This window comes from Ruditapes philippinarum, unplaced genomic scaffold, assembly GCF_026571515.1.
Source record: "Ruditapes philippinarum isolate M1 unplaced genomic scaffold, ASM2657151v2 ctg1089_1_1_1_1, whole genome shotgun sequence".
NCBI classification, from domain to species: Eukaryota; Metazoa; Mollusca; class Bivalvia; order Venerida; family Veneridae; genus Ruditapes; species Ruditapes philippinarum.
In genome coordinates, this window is record NW_026866765.1 from 310,535 (window position 1) to 319,696 (window position 9,162).

Sequence of the window (9,162 nt, forward strand, 5' to 3'; positions counted from 1 at the left end):
TAAAATGTGTGTTAATTGAAAGGTTAATAATATCTGTCATATTTTGCGGTTCGGATCGGAATATCCGTCCCGAGGTGACCCGTCTATTGGGCGGTTACGAGGCTTGCCGAGTTACCGCCCATGGGCGGGTGACCGAGGGGCGGATATTCCGATCCGAACAGCAAACATATGTCAGATATTTTTTCTTGCATATTCTACCATATTCCATTATATTTTAAATTCTTTATCTTTATTTTCAATGAAAATTTATATCATTACAACCGTAACTACTTTCATTTAACAGCGTATGAATTACAAAATCATTCATAACGGTAAAATGACGTCATCTTTATCGTGCCATTGTACAGCACGCGACTCATCTGGAACCCCCCCATGCCAGATGAAATTTCCGGCATGGGTAAAACTAACGGAAACGCCAGTCTGATATGCAAGAAATATCATTTCTTGCATAGCGGACTGGCGTTTCCGTTAGTTTTACCCATGCCGAAAATTTCATCTGGCATGGGGGTGCCAGATGAGTCGCGTGCTGTACAATGGCACGCTTAGGATGACGTCATTTTACCGTTATGAATGAAGTTGCAATTTCATACGCTGTTGTGAGAAAGTAGTTACGGTTGTCATGATAAAAATTTCCAATGAAAATAAAGATAAAGAATTTAAAATATAATGGAATATGATAAAAAATGCAAGAAAAAATATCTGACATATGTTTTCGGTTCGGATCGGAATATCCGCCCCTCGGTCACCCGCCCATGGGCGGTAACTCGGCAAGCCTCGTAACCGCCCAATAGACGGGTCACCTCGGGACGGATATTCCGATCCGAACCGCAACATATGACAGATATTATTATGGTTAATAGATTTTGATACATAACATTCATAACATGAAACTATTGCCTTAATTAAAGAATGTCTAAGTCTGTACAAATGTGAAACCCTTGAATCTACTTAGTTCAAAGAAGCAAAATATTTCCTTCAAAACTATGCAACTCGATCAATACTGTTTTGACGCCATTAATAACTTTTTTCAGGCGTTGTAAATTTATTACTATGAAAACGACAAATTATAAGAGGAGATTAAAGTTCTTCTTACAAACTTTATTAACGCTTTAAGTGAAAAAGTGTGTGTCGACAGACGACAAAATAGCTATTAATATGACGTGTGTGTCCCAACATTCGTTCTTATATTCTTACATTTTACCCTGGTCGGCGGCACTTTTTGTAGTACCGTGAAATCTGTCAAATGCATGCACATGCATATTGCAAAATGCGTTGAATGTTAGTAAATCCTATGATATTTTAATGTATGCATCACTTCTTAAAAACATAACAAAAGGTAAATTAAATAGAAACAATGTTACAACCTTTATAACGTTATAAAGATGATTGTATTGTATTATATCAGTATCTGAGTCAACTTTCCGTTACAGTCGGATGTTCTTACAATCTTTTTAATATATGTTTCCAGTGCAGACATTGTAATATATTGCTGCCTGTATATATCTATAAACTTAACATTACCGTTTAATATGGCATCATTCAATTTTCCAACAAATAACGGAATCAATATCCTGATCTAGAGTAAATGTGATTGTGTAAGATTGCAAGTTCAAGCATAATTGCAAAACTGTATCTGAACATCAACAATTTCCGACAATTGATTGAGGAGTAACCTAAAAAAATCAAAATAAATACACAAATTTAAAAAAAAGAAAGATCGTATGTTAAAGATAAGTTATCGGCTAAGAATTTACGTTTTATATTTGTCCTCATTTTTTCAAATTGCTTTTCCATTAATTCTAGTTTCCTCAATATTATGGCGCAAGGGAATTTTAATTTCATATTATTTTACCATTGTACTCTACTAAAAGTTAAGCAGTACTTTTCCATAAATGTATGTGTTTTTTTTCTTTTTTTAATGTGTTACATTTTATCAATGTTCTGAATTCAATTGAATACTTATGAGTTTTTAGGAAAAAATCAAGAATGAAAAATAATTCTTATGAAAATATAACTGGTTTATCGTTTTAACACAACCTATTTGAATATACAATAATTTATTCATCTGGAATTCACCCGAATTAACACTTCTGGTTAATATTAACAAAAATCTCAATTTTCTTGTTAAGTCGACGGGTGTTATGTCATGTCATGCATTGAAATTTCGTTTACTAAAACGCTTTGTTAATACGCCAATAAACTGCTTCATTTTATCTCTTTCATTACCTGCATAATATCTACATTATAAATATCAAATTCAACATTATGCAACGGTTATTGTATACGAATATGATGCATGGTTAAATGAAGATTCTTCAACACGAACTCTTGAACAGGATATGTTATATGTAAAGAGTCGAGAAAATAGTTCAATTCAACAAACAAATAACCATTCAGATGTTTCTCAGAATTGCTCATTATTCATTTACACCATATAAGAGAACCATAACTGTCAATTTCATACAGATACAGAATACATAATGTTCCTTTTACTGAAGGTTAGTGTAAAAATAACGATAATTAGCCTATTAACAGGATAAAAATGTTCTAACAGTAGTGTCTAAAGTACTTGGTTGATTTTCAAAAAAAAAAACAAAAACAGAGTGCAGCTACTATCAAAATATATTTCCGTTAAATTGTGTGATATTTGAAACATTAGTAATGGGTTAATAGAGTTAAATAAAAAAATTCTCCTTTGATGATGACTCATTAATCTTAATGTTGATAGCATGATACTATTGCCTTTATTAAAGAATGTCTAAGTATTATGTCGTAAAACAATACTTTAAATGAGATAACTGGCGTTGCTTCAGTGCTTCATTTACGAATTCGGCGTTACCTCGTAAAAATGGTCTCAATTACGTTTAAGCTGCTAAATTAAGTGTAATATGACACGAGTAGATTTGGAAATGTCTTAGGCACACCGAATATAAAAAAAATCATAAAGTCATATGTATGTTTTTGTATTTAGCGATATCAACGAAACTAAAAATTGCCATCAATACACTAGACAGCTCGTCATTTTCACGAATTATCTTGAACAACAAACAAAAGGTTAATAAAATGGGTACAATATAACAACCTTTATTGCATTTTAAGGATGATTGTTTTATATTATATCAGTAACTAATTCAGCTTTCTGTCGCAGTCGAATGTTCTTTCAAAAAGACAACTGATATTTTTAAAATGTGGCTTCGAGTACAGACAGCACAATATTGTTATCTGCATACATCCATCAACTTAACAATAACGACTAATATGGAATAATTAAACTTACCAACAAAAACGAAATTAATTTTCTGATCTAGATTAAATATGATTGCGTAGGACTGAAAGTTCAAGCATAAAATGCAAAACTGTAACTTAACGTCAACAATTTTTGACAATTGACAGAGGAGAAAATTCATTTCAAACAAAAATCTCGGAAGTCGGAGATCGGAATCAATAAAAAAACACTATATGAAAATTACAGACTCGTTCTGATTTTCTACTGTATACCACATTTAAAATGTTGCTCATACATGCATAACAGTCTTTACCTAGCGTGCGACGGAAAATGGTTCTCTAAGCCTAATGCTGATGTGTGTCGAAAACTGTGTGCATTACTATAGACAAGTTATATTAGATGGACAATTAAACTATCTTAAAGATCAGTTATTGACATTTACTGCTGTGCGAAAACTCTTTTTTATTTAACAAAACAGTGAACAGCATCAGCTACGACTGAATCCTAAGACCTAGCCCTGAATGAAATTTTTGATTTTTTTGGTGCAATTACCTAACGCAGTCTGCTCGTTTAACCATCTGAAAGGGTTTTAACATGAGAATGTTCAAAATGTAGGCACTTTTACAATGGATCAAAATATTGGACAATTCGTGTACATGTAAAACGATCATTGCATTGTGGTTTAAATAAAGTAACGATATACAGTATGTTTATCAGGATAAACTGCATCAATTCTGAAATACCACTTGTAGTAATTTAGAAATCGTTCAAATACTACATTTGATTAGAAATTTCAATTCTTGAAACAATAAAGAAATATTTGATATTTATATTTGTTATACATTCTTATTAATAGAAACGACAGGCCATTCTAAATAATAAGAAAACACTTCAAGCAATATATAAAATAAACGGCTACCATGCGGAATTAAGCAGGCTATTTGCATCAGTTTCTGCTTCTTGTAACTGAAATGTATGAGAATTTACAGACAATAATCCATGATCAAAAATTTTTCTTAGAGACAATTTAAATGTTTCAATATTATTATACTGTATAACTACAATGTTTAATTATGTTTAAAAAAGGAATTGTTTTAAACATTTACTGTGTTTTAGAAGAACATTTAACAATAGTATTTTTTTTACAGAATCAAATTGACTTCGTCTTATTTGAGTTCATTTCTTGTAAAGTTGATATAATAAGCATGCACCATTGTTTTTATAATGATTTCATGTGGAAATAAAGTATAACCTTTTTACATTTAGACAAAATTTAATACATGTCTTTCTAACTGAAAATCATAAATGAATAAAAGTGTTTATCTTTAAACTTAAGTAGATAATGGATAATTTGTGAACTTAACAGGAATAAGAATAATAAACTTGATGCAAGAAGAAATGTATTGCCGGTTATTTATGTTAAATTGTAAACAATGTGTTAACTTGTTTCATTTATTTACATAGTCGCATATTACTCTTGATTCGATAAGTAATTCCTTGAAAACAGCACCACGTAAATTACCAAAGAGGGCTTAAAATATGTAAAACATAGCTCTTACTGTGGTGGTCACGATACGTTTATCATATACCAATTATCAACATAATATTTTAAATTTATGTCTTGAATATATGGATCTCTTCAGCACATAATGAACCCAGATGTAGAGCCAAATCTCAAAAAAAAGAGTTTTAGTAACTGTTCATTTGAATGTGAATCATCATCGGTGGTATTACTTCATTTAAGACCGTGTTATGGAAACGTTAATTGGGCACCTGAAAGTTGATGCCTACCTGTGTTATTGTATGTGGTATTGTCCGTTTTATCACGGTATCTCGTAAAAATATATGACTACTTGATGCATTAGTGTTTCAGTTTTATACTAGAAGTTTTTTTCTCCCGCAATATTATTCTTTATGGTTTGTCGATATAACGGAACCGGTCAAGAGTAGAAAAAGAATCGCCTCCTCGCGACATGTTTAGGCTTTGGCAACATATGTTTTTGAGGAATGCCGTTATAATGTAAGTAACAATAATATTCTTTATGAAATATCGATATAACAGGAAAAGTAACTGGTATAAATGCATCAAGTAGTCTTATATTTTCACGAGATGCCGTGATAAAGTGGACAAAACTACATACAATAACACAGATATATGTCAACTTTCAGGTACCCAATTACATTTTTCTCGTCAAAACCAGTTCCGATATATCGACATGTTTTAAAAATAGTATTGAAGAGAAAAAACTTCTGGTATAAAACTGAAACATCAATGCATCAAGTAGTGTTATATTTTCACGAGATATGGTGATAAAGTGGACAAAATACATACAATAACATAGGTAAGTATCAACTTTCAGGTGCCCAATTAACGTTTCCATACCGTGTAGCCACAATTTCTGCATACGCGTTGCATGATATGATTAAAACATAAAAATAATTCAGACTTGGCTTGACTAGGTCGGTTCGTAAGAGGTTATGTAAACGTGCAATATATTTTCCAAATCAAACAGTATAACCGTATACATAAAAGTGAAGTAGGTGACTTTTTTTAAAGTCTCTACAATTATGGAAGCGTATATGTACCCCCCCTGATGTGGTGTTAATGTAGTTATGACGAGTTGTGTTAACTCGAATTGTTGTGATTATGTCGTATATCACGAGAAAAATTATTTCGACAAACCGACTTAATCCACGTTTAGTCGCAATAAAAATTGTTTACAACGCTTGAGAATGTCAAAATATCGTAATAAAGATATCGGCAAGTTGTGTTATTTTGTCGATATGTTAACATGCATCTTTTCGACATTTTACGAAAAACGTAAAAATCGCGGGATGTTGATATAAATGTTTACGCAATATGTATTAAGTTTAGACCTGGAAAAAAAGCCGCCATGATGGATGAATTCCAAATAGGTAAGGATAATAAGCATTCATTTTAAATAGATATTAATTCTTTTTAGTAGAAGATCTATACACTAATACTTTTTTTATTGTACATTATTTGATTTTATTCAAGTCGGCAGACCAGTTGTACTGCAGTATATGTATTCAAGTACTGTTTTGCCTTTTGTCAGGGACAACTATAAGCTTATGTGAGTTCCCTGCTTAATGGGCTCTTGGACAGAGCCGTAACTAAGTTGCAGGAACATGTATAGTATTATGTATTTTCTTTTTATATTTGGCAATAAGATACGTTTCAACTAATTACAGTTTTGTGTTATCGAGTATCTATACCAGTTGATAATCCCTTACAATACGCCTTGTAAACGGAAACCAGAGTCTGTGCCATATATACCGGGTTTCAAGTTTTTTTCCGCAATAATATAAACAAATGTGATCATTTATACTTGTAATAAGTGTTATATGTAGATTTATTGCATAAAATTGAGACTGTGACTTTTTTAAGCGCACTGTGTACAGGGCCTTTATCATATTTGATGTACATGTGGGCCCTGGAACAATCTACCGTCTTTTAAATCTGCATTGAAAATAACTAAATAAAATGAAATACTAACTGATCAGTTACATATCCTAATTTGTTTCATTATAAAGGTGTAATGTTCGTGTTGGTACACACAGGCCCCCGGCTCCGTAAAGACCCGCATAGGTCCGCAGTATAAACTACAGACTGTATCATCATAAAGTTACCTCCCTTATTTATCACCGCCATTTTATTTCAGAGTGTAGAACAGACGCAATGGAGACTCCTATGAAAGAAAAGAAAAAGGTAGAATTATATGCATTTAATGTTTCTTTTGAAAACCGCAAAGTGATCATGCTCTATGGTAGGTCTTTCTGAAAATATGCATTCACCCGCTGTTTCCTGCCAAACTCCACACAGCAGGGCTTGTGATGTTTTCGTAGGAAAAGAGTCAACTCGGCCCTATACCAACTCGGCACGGGTCAACTCGGCCCACTTTACAAAAATATATATAACGTATTAACTTTGCTTTGCATGTTGTTAAGGTAAATGAATAATAAGAAATATCTTATTGTTATATAATCATACATTGTCTGCAGAAATAAAGTATATTTAGAAAAAAAAAATGTTATTTATTTGTCTTGAAGATTCGATAAAATTAATATAGATCTAATAAAAATGTGTTTCAATAGATGCATTAGATGCATTTTGTTTGTAAAGTATTATTAAAAAAATATGAAACAAAAACGTCCCTACTTAATAACATAAGCTTCTAATTAATCAGGTCGAGGATTTCATGATATTTACGGACAGTCTGTAAATTTTTGGACGATCCATAATTTTACAGATTTTCTTATCTGTAAATTTACAGACATTAAGTAAGAAAATACAGTAGTAGAAGTTGCATTGAAATTTAAAAACTGCAGGTTAAAATGAATAAGGTTAGGTATTATATGATTAAATGTAACAGTATGCTAAGATTCAGAACAGTTTGATGACTTTCAATTTTCACTTTTAGCAAAAATTTCAAAATCATCATACAAAGATGAAACTCACCCCATTACCTTTGTAAATATAAACAATCAATAAAACAACTTGTTTTAAGCTGCACATTTTATTGTAAAACTAAAAACAGCAAATTTCACATTGAATATCTGTAAATTTATGGATTGAAAAATCTTTAAATTTCTAGACTGTCTATAAATTTACGGACAGTTCATGAAATCCTAGACTTGTTAATTGCAGGTGGTCACTAATCAATTTTGAATAAATGCATCAATCATAATTATCACCTAATTAATCGGTATCCTTAACATACACACTGATTGATAATAATAGCCTGTGACAATAGGAGTCCCTTTATTGTATATGGCTTGTTTCTGGAATAAGAGTAGTTTCCCTTAGTTTCCCTTTATTTGCAAAAGAATGCAAATTTAGCCTTGTTTAAATCTCTAGTTTGGGGCAATTAAATGCCCGATTTTAAAATTTATTACATCAGTTAAAAGCTGGTGATCTTAGTTTCCTCTCAGTATATATTTCAACACATTGTTTGACACTCAAAGTATTTAAATTTACGGTTAAACCTACCGCGAGTCAGAAATACAGTGAGATATGCAATCGGTTATCTTTACTTGGAATTCTACTGATAAGAAAAGCCTGTCTGCTGCTAGTTTGGAAACTGTCAATCAGTGTATTATAAATAATTACAATAATTAAAATAAATAGTGATAACACAAACCTAAATATTGATAATTGAAAAGTGGGCAGAGTTGACCCGTGCCGAGTTAGAACAGGGCCAAGCTGACCCGGATTCGTTTTCGTACCTATTGTTGCTCGTACGTTAATGCAAGCCACATACCAAATATTATCAAGAATCACTGATTGGGTTTTGAGTAATAAATGGCCAGACAAATACGGAAAAAAGTAAAAAAAAAATCCGGCCAAATATCACTGAGTTTTCTACACTGTGGCAGTGATTACTATATAAAAAGTATATTGAGCCTTGAGGGGAAGTAACTGCTGTGTGGAAAATTTCCAAATCACTTGGCAAGTGTATTTGTATCTAACTACACGTTTTTGGACATCAGTTGCTTGGAAGATTTTCAAAAGTATTTTCACTAATTAACTCAACACCCGTTCCTTAATCCAAACAATTCAAGCGCATTTGAAACAAATTAAGCAGGCATTGTATTTAAGATTAGGATCATAGTGATTGACATTCATTGAAAATGATCAACCACAAGCTCTGTCGAGCATTTAAATTATGTAACAAGGTACATTTAAAAGAGAAGGTAAAACAAAGAAGCAAATTACAGTACAATACAATATTCCACTTAAATCACAACAGTCTGGCAGTAAAAGAAAAAATTATGTCTGGAAGCATGGACCAAGATTTTAACGCTGTTAGGGTTAGTTAAGCATTGTACAAAAAACAACAAGGCATAGCTGCGTAGAAGTAAAAACTTAAAAAGTAATAACAATTTGAATATTACTTTTATACTAGCTGTTCTTT